Source organism: Sparus aurata, chromosome 22 (assembly GCF_900880675.1).
Source record: "Sparus aurata chromosome 22, fSpaAur1.1, whole genome shotgun sequence".
Lineage (NCBI taxonomy): Eukaryota > Metazoa > Chordata > Actinopteri > Spariformes > Sparidae > Sparus > Sparus aurata.
In genome coordinates this window covers 4247423-4264996 of record NC_044208.1, presented here as the reverse complement: position 1 = coordinate 4264996, position 17574 = coordinate 4247423, and the positions used below count along the sequence as shown (strand labels likewise).

Sequence of the window (17574 nt, the reverse complement as noted above, 5' to 3'; positions counted from 1 at the left end):
GGGCGGGTGGTGAAGCCCACTTTTTGGGAAAAAAGATCCCCCCCTCCACAAGGCTGGCTACAGGCCTGATACACACACACATATATATACCTACTATGAATATAGGCAATGTTACGTGTCAGGCAGGGCCCAAGTGTGTGTTGTGTTCTCCCTCCTGTTCCCCCCTCCCTTCCTTTGTTTTCAGGTGATCAGCCTGAGTGGTTTCCACCTGTGAGCTCCTGGTCAGGCTGCTTGTTGGCTCCCTCAGGTTGGAGTTGTCCTATCAACATTCGGAGCCATGAATAAAAGGGCCAGCCAACAGAGTTCACAGGCTCCTTCCTGTGCTATGTTTCTTACCTCCCTGACCTCTGTGTGTGCGAGCAGACCTATAAAACCCTTGAAGGTATGTGGTGGGAGATTGTGGGCATTTAGGTGAGTTGGGGGTACCTTGTACATTTCATACACCAACTTTTTGTCTAGAGACACTAGGTTTATTGGTTGGTGCCACCCTTGTATTTGTTTCTGAGAAGCTTTTTTTTTTTTTAGACAACCTAGTTAGGCTTTTGTTTGGTTTTGTTTCTTAAGATGGAGTCTAGTGAGGCCACATTTTGTTATTATCATTTTATTTTATTTTATTTGGCACAACCACCTTGCCCCATTTCCCCCACATTTTGTGTACCTCTTCTGTGTTTTGTTAACTGATAAATAAATCATTATTGTCACTTCTCCTTCTACTCCTCAATCTTTGGTTGTTGTGTTGTTTCCATGTATTGTGGATGTAACAGGCAACATAAAAATCTGTAACAAATAAGTTGATGAATAAACAATGACCACCTGGTGCTGTTTAAACACCTTCCTCACTCCTATATCACATTAACATCTTGAGTTTTATGGTCATGCATTCTTTTAACTCCAAATTCAAACTGTTCCATAATTTTACTCCAGCAACAGAAACACAAAAACTTCTCAGTGTGGTGCGCACCTCAATTTTTGAAATTATATTTTCCTCTTGTAGAGCAGTTCAGCTCTGCTGCTCAGCTGCACTGTAGAAAGCTGGTGCTTCTGCAAAGTGTAACAATGGCAACAAAAAGCAGAGTGGAGCAGGACTTAAACTCTTCTGACATCATGGCTGGATCTGTGAGAATTCTCACCACCAGGTATGCCTTACTGGACTGCTGGGATTTGGGCACACTTTTCTTTGTTATGAAGTTATTACTAAGGTTCAGGAAATGGACCGTCCCACTCCTCGCTTATCTGCCACCCATGCCCATCCAATCAGACCACCTGCGTCTCATCAATCTAACCACCTGTGCCTCATTAACCCAGATGGAGTTGAACATATACACTTTCAATGGTGAATACTTGAGACATTCCTGGACAAAACTGTACAGATGGCCAAGTATATGAGATTTTTTTTCCATTGCATCGATTCATGCTTTTGACTTGAGGTACATTCCATTTATCATTCTTTACATTTTTCTACCTACTGTGTTTATTGTTATGCTCGAAAACACAAATTCAAACTGTGGAAAACTACTTTGCAAAACATGTGATTCTGGTTAGGGCACTTGTGTGTCCAAGTCACATGCCTGGTCAATATACTGTACAAACACAAATAGTTGTAGGTGTTCTTTATCAGGAAAAAGCACCAGGAAAGTTCTACTTTAGATGCTGACCTGCTCATGTGCAATCTTTTGAGCTTGAAGATCTTCTATTTGACATATGAACTATGAAGTATGATATGCTCCTTGACCTGTCTCCTTGTCTGTTGTTTTGGAATTTGCCAACCCCAGCTTTACTGTGTGCAAATTTATGAATAATAGATTAATAAAAGTGACTTACCAGCTTCCTGCCTATACACTTCTGCCACCCACCACACTTCTTCCAGGGATCCCCTGAGATGTAACTACTTTAGGACCTTGTCTACCTAATAGCAACATCACACCACCACCACCCAGCCTGCCAATATGCTTCTCTGCATTCTCTGGAGTTTTGTGACCTCAAGTAACCCCTCTCTTCACTGAGCCCTCATTATCCTGCTTAAACTAGCTATCCCTGAACTGCACTTTAACTCATCTTTGTTAAAAAAAATTACCCTTAAACCTTCTCCAGCGTTGTTGTCCACATTTGGATCCATTTATGAGCATTCAAACTGTCAAATATTGATGGATAACATGGATATTGATGACCTTAAAATTAAGTTTACAAAACATGTAGGGCTAAGCAATTGACAATAAATATATTTTGGCAGATTATGATAGAAGATCCGAAGAGCCTTTTGTGGTTATGTTGCCCTACTACAATTTTGTGCTGCAAAGCCCACTGTCCTTATAAAAGATTATTATTGTTTCATCTTATAAAATTGTTAATGTGGATGAAATGGAAAAAACAAAAACTGGGCAGCACTGAAATGACTAAAATAATTGTAAAGCAATCACCAAGAAAATAAAACAAGGTCTTTTGGCCATAATGAAATCTCAGTGAAATGGAAAATCACAGCTTGTGACTAGAGGGCTATTTGCTCTAGATCACAAATAAGGATTTTAGCAGGGTATCATTTTGATTTATGGATGTCAAATACACGTTAATAAGTTACAGCGTTGATGGGTTCAGGTTGCCAACATCCCATCTTTCATATCCCTTGTCTTTCGTGGGGGGGAATTCAGCTCAATGGCTTTAATAACATGCATGAATAGACAGCCTTTTTTCTTTTAAGATACTAGATTGTTGTAATTTTTTTCTTCCTCTCTCTTTTCTGCTATTAGCAAGCAATCAATGGCCAATTGCCGTTTTAATGCTTTCTCCAGGATCTTGGTGAAAGTCAGACACACTTCAGGGCATCCGCCTTAACTTCCTCCACGGCTGCCCCTTCATTTCTGCTCAGAAGTGGGTACAAATAATAAAGATAATGTTCGCTGAGTAATGATTTTCCATTTTCTCCTTACTTGTACCCAGTTATTAGTTAGATCAGTACGGCAGTTAAAATTAATTTTCTCTTCACTTAGAGGGGACATTACCATGATTAATTTCAGCATGGAGTGGAGGAAACTGGAGGATTGCTGCAATATGAGGAGTGAAATCAATTTAGTCTGATGTGGAAGAGACGTGGAATGTGGGGCATAAACAAGTCTGAAATTACCCTCTCTGTCTTCTCCTTTAATAGGAAGAGAGCAACATTTGGCAAGGTGCTTTTGTGCCAAAAATTGTGACCCTCTTGGCTTTCATTGGGATGAAAGGAACTTGGAATTCTGTCTATCTATTGGCCATTATTTCAGTATCACACACATCACTTGTGGTGCTTGCAACTGGAAAATCCATTCTTTTTAAAGAAAAAAGAATTCAGTGCTACTTCTGTATGGTGGTACAATGTTGATTCTCTCCATTTGTTGGCAATAAACAAATTCAAGTTTTATTCCATTCGCAAATTAATCTGCTACCTGTCTCATGTGAGCTAAGTACAATCACCAGGTTTAACCAGAAACTGGTAGGCCTGCACAAAGCCAAAAGACACCACAGTATTACACTTCTACAAGTATCAAATTGGAATATGCAATGTTTGCAATACAACTCAAATGCCAGAAAAAATTATGGCAATGTACTTCACAGATATGTTGAAACTTTAAATGTCTTTATGTTGCAGCTTTATGATACTTTCAGTTTGATGTAGTGGCAATGATGTGCTTAGGCTCTGGTAAGGTTTAGGCACAGCAACTCGCCGATCAAATATTCAAAGTGGTTTGAGAAGGCTTAGCTCCCATAAAAGAGTCATAAGACATATTAAAATAGTAAACCTCATTGCCGAGTTGGAGTCCGGAGATTAGACATCAAGGCTGGTCTGAGAGATTGAACTGAACCCGGCGGTGTCATCCATCACCCTTGCTCTGAGAGGCATGAAGGCCGCAGAGGGAATTCTGTCCTCGGTTACCAGCTGTTAAAGCAGGACACTCAAAGTCATCTCCCCTGAGAGATCACAATGAATGGCTGAAATCTTTGCTGAGGATCTCTACAGCAATTCCAATGAAGACAGATGAGCACTAATGCTGGCTGGTTTGAGGGACGCTCTGTGCCATACCTCAAGTGGATTGGGGCCAGAGGAGCACCGGGGTGGACAGGCTGAAGTCCTTGGCTGATAGGGCAATTCGAGCTCTGTGTCTTCAGCGATGAAGGGAAAAGGATGAGATGAACCTCCAGTTGTTTTCATCAGCTATACTGATGTGGAGCGTTGATGTATGACAGGAGCTTTTCTCTAACACTTGGTCAGTTGGCTCAATAGTATGAGAGTCAGCAGAGCTGAGGAGGAAACCAGAAGCAGCTGCTCGCACTGAGAGTGATGGTGGGTCTTCTTGCCAGGCACTCAGACATCTCAAAGCCACTGAGGCGGTGATTACATATGGAACACAGCCTCCGAAACTCCTCACTCCTCAGTAGTCTGAGCTACTTTCTACAGACTGTTAAAACATTTGATAGCAGCCCCTCTATTTTCTGAATTCTTATATGATAGCAGCTAATTCAGTTGTTCTTTTCTGCCAAAGTTTGTGTTTTGATTTCTTTTTTTGACCTCAAACTCCTTAATGAATTCTGTTACCCAGACTGATGATACAGGAAGAAAAATTCTGTAACCATAATAAATGAAAAAGCAGCGGTGAGGTAAGATAATGAAATAGGTTCCAGGACAGATCCAAGATTTAATTTAGTTGTCATTATGCAACACAAGACATGTACATAATACATAAAATGTATGTCTGTAACTCGCAAAGCTACAAACAAACACAATCAAACAAAAAGTATACACAGTCATTAAAAAATAACAATCATTTCAGAAAAAACAAAACTATTCACAGTTTAATGTTAAGGAGACAGTCAGGAGATGCTGCTCTGTAGTCTGGTGGTATGCCAACAGATACTTCTGTATCTTTTGCCAGGTGGCAGCAGGGTGAACAGACTGAGGCTGGGGTGGGCTTTGTACATATGTCATACAAACCATGCCAGTTTGTGTAACGTACACTTTGCCATTTGATATATCGTACCAGTTTTAAATTACACGCACGCACGCACACACACACACACACACACACACACACAGACAGAATATATTATTCAGGTTAAACACAGTGTGTTTGTTTTTAAAGCTGCTGATAAAATTATAGTTCTTCATGTCTTCTGGTAGAGCGTTCCACTGAAACGTGGCTTTCACAGAAAAAAGCTGACTGTCCAAAGGCAGTGCGACAGAAGGGTACAATCAGTTCTTGTCTATCTACTCTAGACTATTGAGTTTCCCTCAGCTGTGAGCTGAAGGTCACCATCAAAAGTTGGTTCCTTCCTAGTAAGATTATAAACATTTTGCTGTAAATGTACAACTATATGTAGTACTATATGTAGTATATGTAGTACTATAATTTACTATATTGCCTTCAGCATCATCCATTATATGAAGATAAAAATGGGATTTGGCTAATCTTAGTTCCTGAATAACCTTATTCAACATGTCTATGTCACTTTAAGATTGACACCATTGAACTACTTATTAGCCACCAAGAAGGGAGACTCACTCCACATAGAGTTTGAGTTGATAGTGACCTTGTCTTGTGGGAGAGACCACTGGGAAAACTGTACGTGGACCTCATCCAGATCTCTGTGAGGAAGTAAATATGGCAACCCATTAGTCTGAAACACACTTTGCTCGCTCCATTGGAACAGCCGCAGTGAGGTATGAAGAGATCATCGAGGCACCAGAGATAAAGGATGAGACCAAGAGTGCACTTGCTGGCAGAGATTTCCTTGAATGGTGGAAGTGGGACAGTATTGGAGCAGCCTGTGTACCAAAATGTGGAGGATGTCGCTGTGGTAACTGTCAACCAGACAACCTGACAACCTCACATATATAAAAACAGATGCCCACAGTAATGAACCAGGGAGACTATAAATGGCTGGGATGGACTAGTGTGGTATGTCAACCCATTTAGTAGCACAAAATCCATATTCTGTAGCAACACCAGTACGACTTGTCTGGAACAGCAGTCAGAAATTCAGAGGACTGAGTATGAATGACCTCTTGCTGAAAGGGCCAGATGTTCTGAATCCAATTGGAGCAGTTTTACTGAGGTTCCGATGAGGAATGTATGCCGCTCTAGGTGACATCCGCAAAATGTACAATTCTGTTTGACTGGAAGAACGAAAGATGCACCTCCACAGATTCCTTCAAGATGAAGAAATGGGCTTGTATGCTTTTACCAGAGTCAATATTGGTGATTGACCAGCAGTGTGTATAGCACAGCGAGCTATGTGGGAGACAGAAAGGCTGCAAATGTTTGCTCACTTAAAGGAGGAATGCAGAATCCTTGAAGAGGATAGTTATGTTGATGACATCCTGTCGTCTCAAAATGATCTTAAAAGGCTAGATGAATACACAAAGCAGTCAGGGGAAATCCTGAAAGCTATTGGTTTATTTCTTAAACCATGGCTGAAAATGGGAAAAGACAGAGTATTTATACTTCAAAACCAAATAAGAGGGTAGGACAAGACCTCTGTGGAGACGAAGTGAGAGAGAAAACTCTTGAAGAGAACTTATCAGAAGAGAACTGTTAAACCATGTAGCAGGCCTATATGACCCAATAGGCCTAGTCACACCAAGTAAACCAAAAAGGTCTATTCTTGTCAGGAAAGCATTCCAAGGGGCTAGAAGCAGATGTCTGACCTGAGAAACTTGGGATAACTACTTTCCAAAGGGCCCAGAAAGGAAGCACTTAAACTGTTTGAGGAGTATGTAAGACTTGGTCAAATCACCTTTCACAGAAGTCTCACACCAGCTGGCTGGAAAGGAAACCCTTAGGGAATAACATTCTCTGATAGAAGCGAAAAGAGCTATGGTGCTGTGGTGTACATCAGGTGGGTGACAGACCAGAATTCAGGTCAGAATTGATGAATCCAAGGCAAAGCTCACACCACTAGATCAAAAAGGAGAACCGGTCAAAGCAGAGATCTTTGGTGCAGCCTTTGCAATTCGGCTGAGGAAATACACTGAGAAACACTGCAAAATGAAGATAGAAAGATGGTTTCACTTACTGGACAGTCAAACTGTGCTGGGCACCACTCAGAGAGACAGTTATGGATAACTAACTGTCTTTGCAAACAGAGTGGGTGAAATTCAAAAGACAGGACCTGTTGAGGACTGCTGGTGAATCCCAGGGGACCTAAACATTGAAGACATTAAGATTAACAAGAAGAGCAAGTCCTGAGGATCTCCAAGAGGATTCTGATTGGCAGAAATCAGCCACAGAGGTTGCTGCTGGTGCCAGAGTGAGCTTAAATAAACTCCAAAGAAGATTTTTCTCAATGGCACTGACTAGAGCACAAGCAGAAAGAGAGCTAGCCCTCCAAAACAACCTCGATGGTAAAAATCATGCAACTGTGAATCCATCTGCTTCATCCCCAGAGAGTACAGAGGGGGATCCAATCACGAGAACTCCAGCTGGCTTGGTTGTCAAAGAACTTGTCGAGAACAGGAAGTTCAGCAGTTTAACTAGGCTGGTCAGAGTCATTGCCTGGGTGTGGAGAGCTGCAACAAAATGGAAAACGAAATTTTCAGCCACAAACAAGGCAAAGCTCAAAACCAACCCTTCGAAGGAAGAAACAGTCAAAAGAAAAACAAGCAGTGATTTCAGTTGGGGAGTGTGAAGATGCACTCAGAGATCTTTTCCTTGAAGCTCAGGAGAGTGTTTCTTTTTCTGACACTGCTCTCAGCAGACTGGCTGTATATAAAGATGAAAAGTCAGGACTGCAGACGGATTCCTACTGGCCTACCAGAGATTCACTGCATTAAGGGGACACCCAAGAAAGTTGTGGTCAGATCCTGGAACAAACTGTACTGGGGCTAATCCAGCCCTGCAATCCTGATCTTGATCTGTTTCTGGAACACCTGGATAAACCAGAGCTTGGAAATCATGTTGCTGGACATGGAACATAATGGAACTGGAAGATCCATCCAGCAGATTCTCCTCATAGGAATGTAGCCGCCAAAGCAGCTGTTTGGTTGGTAAAGAGAACTTTGCATAGCCTGGAACGAGATGGAGTTCTTTTCATGGTAGTCAACCTGGTTAATGAGAGGCCCTCAGATGCCAGAACTCAAAGCCAAGAGGGTTGTATTGACTACATCAGCCCGAACTTTCTACTTCTTGGTAGGGCTGGACCTAAAGGAATCCCAGGGAGCTTTGAGTTTAAAGGAGTCATCACCTGGTTTTTTACATATCCAGTCCCTCTTGGATCGTTTTGGATCAATTCTTAAAACTTATTAGAAAAAAATACATTTAAAAAAATCAAACATAGAGCTTGTTCTGACACTTTTTCATACCGCGACTTTCTCACGCGAGATTATGCGCGAGGTTTTGACCGGTCCTGATGTGCATTGTATTAATATGTAATGAGGCGCGCGTTGATTGGCCGCAGGAAGGACAGAGCCGGAATGGGGGGCTAGCCTGCATGCACACAGACTCCAAAACATAAACAGCCCCCTGTCATGGCGCACACACTAAATGACGAACCTTACGGAATTCAGGAATTTATGTACGAGCCGGAGTCGGAAACTGAACGGGAGAGTGAAGAGGCAGAGACTGTGGAAGAGACACGTTTACAGCAAGATGTCTCTGAATGGTAAAATCTTTTTTTTTTCCTTCTTACTTTTCATACTCGTGTTTTACATGTAAGACCTGAGTTTTAATGCTGGCGGTCACGATCTACGGTGTGAAAATGACAGAGAAATAAGCAGATTCGGCGTGCTCACTCAGAAAGTCTGGCTGAGGACGGCTGTGAGCCGATGCTTATGCAAGTAGCCTCCTGTGGTAACGTCACCACAGGAGCAGAGTCAAAATCTCGTGCTTTAGGAACGCGCACTATTGTGCGCTATTCCTGTTGGGAAAAAGAGCCAAAGCGAAAAAAATAAGCCACTTTCAAACTCCAGCTTTTCAGGCAAGTTTCAACAGAGGTCCAACACCAATATGCATGATTTAACGAGAGAAACTGCGATTTCCGTGTGATGACTCCTTTAAAGAGTTTTCCTACAGAAGACTGAGCGTGATCCACGCTGAAGTGGACAAGTTTTGGAAGAAATGGAGTCAGCAGGCTAGACCAAATGTATTTGTAAGGAATAAATGGTACACAAAGGAGAGGAATGTGGCTGTGAGAGATATCGTTTGGCTAGCAGACCAAAATGCCTTGATAGGTCAATACAAACTTGCCAGAGTGGTCAATGTCAGCATGGACAAAATGGGCATTGTCAGAGATGTGAATGTCCGCACATTTTCCACCTATCCAGTCTCAACCGTGAAGTCTAACAAAAAAAAAGCAGTACAAGCAAGGCTGGTGGAAGGTAAAGTCCAACAAAAATCCCTGCTACACTTCTGCACAGAGACATCAGGTGGTTGGTTGTCTTGGTTCCTGTTGAAGAGCAAGTTAACACAGAGACAAAGGGTAAAGATCACAAGTATTATCTGTGTCTACTACATGTGTGTCTGTGTATTACAAGTGTCTGCTATATCTCTGTAAGCGACTTTGGGTCCTTGAAAAGCGCTATACAAATTAAATGAATTATTATTATTATTATTATTAAGAAAGCAGTAAATACAGCTTCAACTTCACCAAAAGGAAAGTTGACCCAAACCATATAGCAACAGAACGAGACTTAAACTGTTGTGACCTCCTTGGGTAGGGGAACTAGGAGTTCAAGTGGGAGGGGTTCAGACAGAAGTGTGTGTCTTGCGCATTGCGCACTAGAGGGCAGCGCCGAGCTGAGCAACGCTGACATATACCTGAGTTTCCGGCACATCCAGGTGAAGAAGAAAAAGAAGATGCTGCCAGCGTTTGAATGATCAATATATTTAATGAATGAGACACAAATATGCAATCGTCGGGCTTGAAAAAGGAATCCTGCTTCAATAAAAAGAAGCTTCAGAGACGCTGTTGGTGTGTGTAGAGACACGTCTTTTTATGTTTATCCTGCGCAGCCGATTTGGGTTGAAATGCGCTGAGACAATGATCAATGATAATTAATGAGCGGTGCGGCTGTGTGAGACTCCGCACAGTCAGTTAAAGTTTAATAAATGAATGATTACCCGTCTAATGTTTGATTATGTAAACGGTGATAATGAAAAGAGTGTTAAAGTGAAACTCTCGCCAAAAAGCAACCAAGGCTTTATTTGTGATTGAATATGAGTCAAACCTTTGTGTAAATGCATATTTACGACAAAAGAGGCACTTTTAAGATTTACCGTAGTTTCGTTTTCAGGCAAGCTAATTGTCAATGGAGTGCCGGGACACTGGTACGCTAGCATCAAAATCGTTGTTTTTTAAAACACTAAGAAGGCTGGACACAACATGAAACTTTGCTCGTAGTATCACCAGGGTCTCGACACATGAACACAAGCATTGAGAACATTGTTTGTGTACACAGAGTTTACAAAAAGAAGGTTTTTGGACAACTCACGTTAGCAGTAGCATCTCCGGCACGCCGCCGTCATGGCAGATTTAAAGTGTCAATCCCCGAGTGCGACCGAACAGGAAGGCTTGAGGAGCAGTCCACCATTACTCTCCTGCCTGTTAGCCTTTAATCACAAATAAAGCCTTGGTTGCTTTTTGTCGAGAGTTTCACTTTAAAATTCTGTTTAAAGTCAAGTTTTCTATGTATTTTTTAATATACATTTATAATCAATTTTGTCAATGGATTTTGTGTGGCAGTTAACCCCAATTTATTATGATTGTGTAGGCCCACCATCAAGATTGGTGTAATCAGACTGAGTTTGAGAATGTATGTATGTTAATCATTAATTTAATTAACGTGATTATTAATTAAAACTGTGATTATCATTCATGAAATGTGATTCAACATACTAATTTAGTTACCTTGTGTTTATCTGTTTCTTTACTATTTGTGTCGAAGGTTATCAACCTGAAACCTACAACTGAAAACTGAACACCTAAATCTGAAAACTTAAAAAAATGCAGAAAAGTAGAAAAGAAAAAAGGAACTGAGTTGTCCACTACGTCCTCTGTTGTGATCTAGGCCTCTTGTCAAGTTTGGGCAGATAATGAATCAGATAACTTAACAATTTTCATGTTTGGATGAACTATTCCTTTAACATCTTTCAACCTAACCATAAAAATCTAATGATCTAATCTAATGACTGACATTGTCCCCCGTAACTGTCACCACACAATAACCCCAGTATGACCAATAGGAGCAGAGGGACAGTGTTCAGTGGGTCACCATGTCTGCTGGTGCAGTGCTGCTCACTATCCAGAGGTAAGTGAGCAGCTAAACTGGCAGAGCACACTTGAACCTTGACACAGATGCAGTGAAAACAGTGCAGCTTTGAGGAGCATCAAGCCATTTCAACTTGCTGACTTGTATCATTTTTACTGGAATGTCGAGAAAAGCCTTAATAAATCAATTAGATTAAAAGAAACATATCTGTCATGTTCGTTTAATAGCATATTGGGCAGTGTAAGTGTTCGATGAAGGTGTCATAACATGGATTGATAGAGGTAAAACACATTCATAGGGATTGATGGGGTGTCATTTGATTTCCTTACTCTGGATCAGCATTTAAAGGGCCAAATGATGTGCAAGCACACGTCACAAGTCATCTCTCAAGTGGGCTGACTTACTACCAGCTCATCGTCTTTGTGGTGTGTAAGCATGATGGACAATTAACTTGATAGATTCTGAGACTACTGGAGTATTCCTCTGATAGAGTTTAAGTGTTCTTCTGTAAGGATCAAAGCTTGTACAGAGTGCATACAGATGGGACTGCAGAATTAAAATTACATCACTGAATTTTTTAAAATTCCTTTTCTACCTTTCTGCATGAGTCATTCTCTGAGGGCAGAGAGATGGCTCTGAGCTGGCCAGTGTGTCTTACAAATTTAGAACTAATGTAGAATCAATGTTGCTTGTGTTGGTTTTCTGACACTTTTAAGTTGTGATCAGACTGAACACAAAGCAAAATTTTGCATTATTTCTTACTAAGATCAGACAGGAGGTCACACAGAACCCAAATGTCAGAATGAATGTTTGACCACAGATACAGTATTTTGGAACATTACATTTCTTGACGTTCAGTTCATTTCATGTTGTGACAACATTGTGCCTATGCTGCAGTCTGCCCAAGTTGTTGTGTTCACCAGATTGTTAGTTTTTGCCATCTACTGATAATATATGAAATTAATTTCAAACTTTTGGCAGGTTGAAGATGGTTAGCAAAACTGTATAAATCTGCACATTTCTATTAAGTTAAGAACAGAGAACACAATGAATACAGGATGACCCAGAACACAGTCTGCATAACTGAATGCTCCATTTGTTGGTCATTGTTCACTTCAATACTAAGTATGTCATTAATCTGATAATTATCTACAGAGAAATTAAGGGTAGAAATTAATTACAGGCATGAGTTGCTTCAGTATCGTGTGCTGTCATGTTTGGTACATCATGTCATCATATCATCATCCACACCAGCAGGCGCTGTCACTCGCCACTCAAGAGTTATTGGTGTTTAACAATATTAGAGAGAAATACGACTCAGGAAATTGGTAGTGGGTCAACAGAGCATGACAATCAAGATCCATTTCCCTTTACTGTGGCCTAATATACCAAGCAGCCACACCAACGCCTGGGCCCAGTCATGACCTTGTGAAAAATGACAACAGGAGCCTTGTGTGGTCCATCGCTCTTCCTCTCCAACACTCAAAGTGATGTATACTCATCCATTCAAAGAAGCAGTCCAAAAAAGCATCACTATGATTCATAACAGATGACTCATAGGCTGCCTGACCTTTGAAATGAGTTTAAATGCCAACAACTGACAACATGGGCAACATTGCTGGTAGGCACAAAGTTAAGAGGGATACACAAATGGCCATTATACTGAAGGTAACAGAAAACTGTAACTGTAAAAGAGTTACATTGTAAAAATAAAAAAAAAATCACCAGTGAAATAAATAAAAACACAGTATTTTAAGGTATTCAAAAATAGGAACCATTCACATTATGAAATTATAATGCAAACGCATTGAAGCGATGGTTGATTGTCAAATTTAGAATTTATTTTATCCATAGGAATGATTATAAAATGAAATGCCAAGGAGGTTGCCAAGTGTGAAGATTACAAAAAATCACATTATATAACTTGTGCTGAAAGCAAAACTTGAAAGCAACTTTGACAATCACATGTTAACTGTAAATGTTAAAACCTAGAATATCAGTTACAGCAGTATAGTCATAACTTCAATATCAGATACTTTAGTTTCAGTTTCTGAAAGAAGTCCAGTTGCCCGTGTTATATCACTTAGAATTACCATGACGTGAATGACTGAGAACCTTCAACATGATGTTACACACCTTTAGTTTATTTAACTTTGTTCACAGAAGAGCTGTTAAAGTTAAATATCAGCCAAAGCAGTCATATTAACATTGCGTAGACTACATTTATCCACATCCTGTGGACTCAATCAGCTGAATTATGGACACCACCCTGCCATTGTTGAGCATATTGTGATCAAATGAGGAATAAAGTAAAATTCTGTCATCAGGATTTTTTTGTCATAATTAGGATCCAAGCATCCACTGCAGCAAACAGGTTATATGAAAGGAGAAACATCTGTATTGGTATACATGTGTGCCACTAACAGGAGATCTTGATTTGAGATTCAGCTTTACACCATATCTGAATGTGGTGAGATATAATCAGGCCAAAGCAAAGCTGTCATTGCTTATTGGACATATTAGAGAAAAGATCCTCTTACAGGGACCAAGGTCTTAATATTTTCTTCTAGATTGCACCTGGTGACAGAAGCATGGGGATCTCACCACACAAGCAGTGGGCAAAGCACAAATGACCCAAAGTAAAACTCAAAAGGCCACCATCCCTTCTCTCCCTCTGTAAAGTTGACATCTTTCAACATAAACGCTTCTGGTTCTAACTGAGTTGTGAGATAGCTGAATGGATCTTGTTTCAATAGTCAGCAGAGGGGAGAGGGGGATCATGGAGCTTATTAAAATTAATACATGGTAGTACATTTATTTTGACAATAGAAATACAGGCTGGAAGAGAAATGGGAACACCACTCCATCTGTCCAGTTCTCCCTTGATTTTGTTTCACATACCCATATAGTAAAGGTGTGCATCTCTCCCTTATGTAGTGGTATGAGGCATCACTGCCTTATTAGACTTAGTTTGGCTGCATCACGGTCCCTCTGGCTTATTAGCCAATCACTGCTCTTCCCAAGGGGATAAAAGTAGGCCGTGTCCCCCCTCCTGACCTCTCGCTTCCTGCCTTTTCGGCCCGCCTACTTCCGGGTCGTCGTATGTGCCGCTAGCGCCCGAGCACAGGTAAGCGCACATTGCCGTGCTGTTTTTTGTATATTCGTCCGTGTTTCATTTAATTAAAACCGTCGTTCCCTAATAGACTTGGCGTCTTCACCGCGGTCGAGCCAACCGGTCAGGGGCTGCTTATTGCTGCAACCAGAGCATTGGTGAGTGATGACATGCTTCTGCCATTTATTGCTGTAGCCAGGTGCTAAGCCCCTCTTCTGCTCCTCTCCCTCTAACAGTCTGCTGGTTGTGCGCTGCATGGTGGCTGTCTTCCCTGCTACGTTTGGTTTCTTCACCCCTCTCCCTCTTTGGGAGGGATGCCAATGCACCCTGACTTATAGCTGGAACTGAAACGCTAACGCTAAGCTAATGCTAACGTTAGCTGCGAGCACAGCTGATTAATCACGGCTTTTACCGCTGCTACCTTGCTACCGCTGCTTCGCCGCTGTCTGCCGCTGTTCTGCTGCCTCGCCGCTGTTCTGCTACCTTGCTACCGCTGCTTCGCCGCTGTCTGCCGCTGTTCTGCTGCTTCGCCGCTGTTCTGCTGCTTTGCTGCTGCTGCTCCGACGGCCTGGCTCTGGTCCGGTCAGCCGCCGGTGGTCAGCCTGTTTCCTGCTGCTAAGTGCGGTGCTGCTTCGTGTGTGTGTGGCTGTCACTCGTACTGGATGCAACGAGTTTGCTAGAACTCTCAGCCACTCACTAAAACTGTAATTGTGTGTGTGTGTGTGTATGTGTCTTAAGTGCAATCTGGCAAGGTTTGGTTTAATTGTTTATTTATTTATTCCCTGTTTAATGGTTGAATTTCTGTTGTTAATTTGATCAATTTGAGTTAAAACTGTTAAAACTGGTTAATTGTTGAGTTGATATCTCTGGCCAGAGACTTGTTTCTTTTGTTTGTTTGGTTGATTTATTAATCTAATTTAACACTTTTCAGTTTATTAATTGATCATTTACATGTGTGGGCACGCATTATAAAAGATTTTGTCCTTAAATTTGAGCCCTTTTAATCGTGTTTTCCTCTCCCCTTTAGTGCTGAAGGCTGACGGTGGTGGTGGTGGTCCTCCTGGGTGGTGGTGGTCCCCTGTGTGCTGTGTGATCCCTTTTTAAGATTTTCTTTGTTTGCACGTCACGTTTTGCTGTGTGCGTGGGGTGTTCTCCTTTTTCTTTTGGATGTCACTTCCCCTACCAAACCCCTCTCCCAGCCGGTAAGCCTCAGCCTACGTCCCCCTTTTTGGTTGGGCTCCCTTCTTTCTGTTGCATTGCCAATCTTGTGCTTATCTTTTAATAAATAAAATATTGTATATGATCATTGAACGCCGTCTCTCTCTCCCTCCCTGAGTGAACGAACCTGAGTGTCCTTTTCGTTTTGAAGGTAATAATTGACCTTTAGTACGGGTCCTTGGGCCCTAACCCAAGGTGGCGTTGTTGGTATCTGGTGTATAACGTAGTAATAGCCCTCGTGTCGCCACAAACTTGGCGTTGTCGGCAGGATACACTCAGTGGAGGTAGAGACGTGTGTTCCATGTTTTCTTTTTGCCTGTTGATTTTCAGATTGCCTTGTGTGTGAATGAATGGCAGCTTGACGAACCAGCGGTGAGTCTATCGTTTTTCTTTTTTTGTAGCCGTGGCTCTAGCGTTCAGTTTAGCTATAACTTTATCAAAATGGAGGGAGAGCTACAAGAGTTGAGGGATTTGGTGGCACAGTTGAGGGCGGAGAATGACAGATTGCAGCAGGAGCAGGCTGCGCCCGTGCCTGGTCCTAGTGCTGCACCTGCCATTCCTGCTGAACCTCTCCCCACACCGTCCACTTCTATCGCTCCTGTAACAGAGCGACTGGTCCTTGTACCCAGAGATAGAAAGTGCCCAGCGTTTCGGGGTAGATCAGGTATAGGGCTAGAGGAGTGGATTGAGGAAGCTCAGGCTTGCATGAGGGCTCGCCACCTGTCCACATTTGATCAAGCGTTCTTTCTTTTTGACCATCTAGAGGGAGAGGCGCGTGAAGAAATAAAATATCGCTCGACCGCTGATAGAAGTGACCCAGCCAAAATTATCGTGGTATTGCGAGAGCTGTATGGTTGTGCCGACTCGTACGTTGCTTTACAGGAGGCGTTTTTCTCGAGGCGACAACAAGATGGGGAGACTCTGCAAGAGTTCTCCCTCGCGTTAATGAGTTTGATGTCTGCGGTGAAACAAAGTGCTCCAAGCGAGATGCTAAATGCAGATGTTTTGCTGCGCGATCAGTTTATCGAAAATGTCATTGATGGTTCCCTTCGTCGAGAATTAAAACAATTAGTACGCAGGCAGCCTACCGTCTCTCTGCTGGATGCTAGAGCAGAGGCAATTAGGTGGGAGCGAGAGGGATTGCCAGGGGGTGTGCGCGGCCGAAGCCACTCAGTTCCTTCGTTGATGGGCTTGCAGTGTGGCGTCCAGACTGCTTCTTTAGTGGCTAGTCCACCCCAGGCTTCAGAGCTGCAGGAGGTAAAACAGATGTTGAAGCTCCAACAGGAACAGCTTAAACATCTCACAGAAACTCTTGCTCAGCTGCAGATCAATCAGCAGCGTAACCATTCTTACCGTGGTCCGGTCATCTGCCGGCGATGTCAGCAGCCAGGCCACTTTGCCAGGGAGTGCAGAGGAGAGCGTGCCCCTCCTCAACAGTCAGTGTCTGCTTCCTCGCGGCCAGTCTCCCGGCTGGATCCAGCTCAGCCTTCGGGAAACTAGCGCCCGTCGAACTGCGGAGCCAAAGTTCGAGGGGAGTTGCCGCTGGCTCACCTGTCATGTGGGGGGATCGCAGAGAAGCTAAGCTAATCAGCACTTGTCCACACATGGATGTGGTTATGGGGGGAGTAACAGTTCCTTGTTTAGTGGACACTGGGTCCATGGTGTCCACAGTCCGAGAAAGCTTCTTCCGGCAACACTTTGAGACTTGGGACCAAGAGAAACTTAAGTCTTGCCATTGGCTTCAGCTTCAAGCCGCCAATGGACTGCCCATCCCATACCTTGGCTACTTGGAACTCGAAGTCGAGCTCTGTGGTCGGACTTTGCCAGGGTGTGGGCTACTGGTGGTCAAGGACCCTCCAGCTGATGCATCTCTTCCTGCCCCGGGTGTCTTGGGGATGAACATTTTACGAAGGTGCTACAGCACCTTGTTTGGGCAACATGGCTCTGCCCTGTTTAAGCTACCCACCGTCACTGAAGCACCAAAGTCTGTGGTGCAGGCATTGCAGAGATGCCA

General features: G+C 42.6%; 2 long non-coding RNA genes across 2 annotated transcripts in view; both read left to right on the top strand.

The window, feature by feature from the left end:
* Positions 1-327: 327 nt before the first annotated feature.
* LOC115573674 (uncharacterized) overlaps positions 328-17574 on the top strand; it is a 31060-nt gene continuing 13813 nt past the window's right edge. Inside the window, exons 1-2 of the long non-coding RNA XR_003982323.1 lie at positions 328-382; positions 995-1136. This is a non-coding gene — a long non-coding RNA (uncharacterized LOC115573674). The remainder of the gene's footprint in view (positions 383-994; positions 1137-17574) is intronic.
* On the top strand, positions 14176-15653 carry LOC115573673 (uncharacterized). Its single transcript, XR_003982322.1, has 2 exons — positions 14176-14357; positions 14434-15653. It is a non-coding gene; the product is annotated as an uncharacterized LOC115573673 (long non-coding RNA).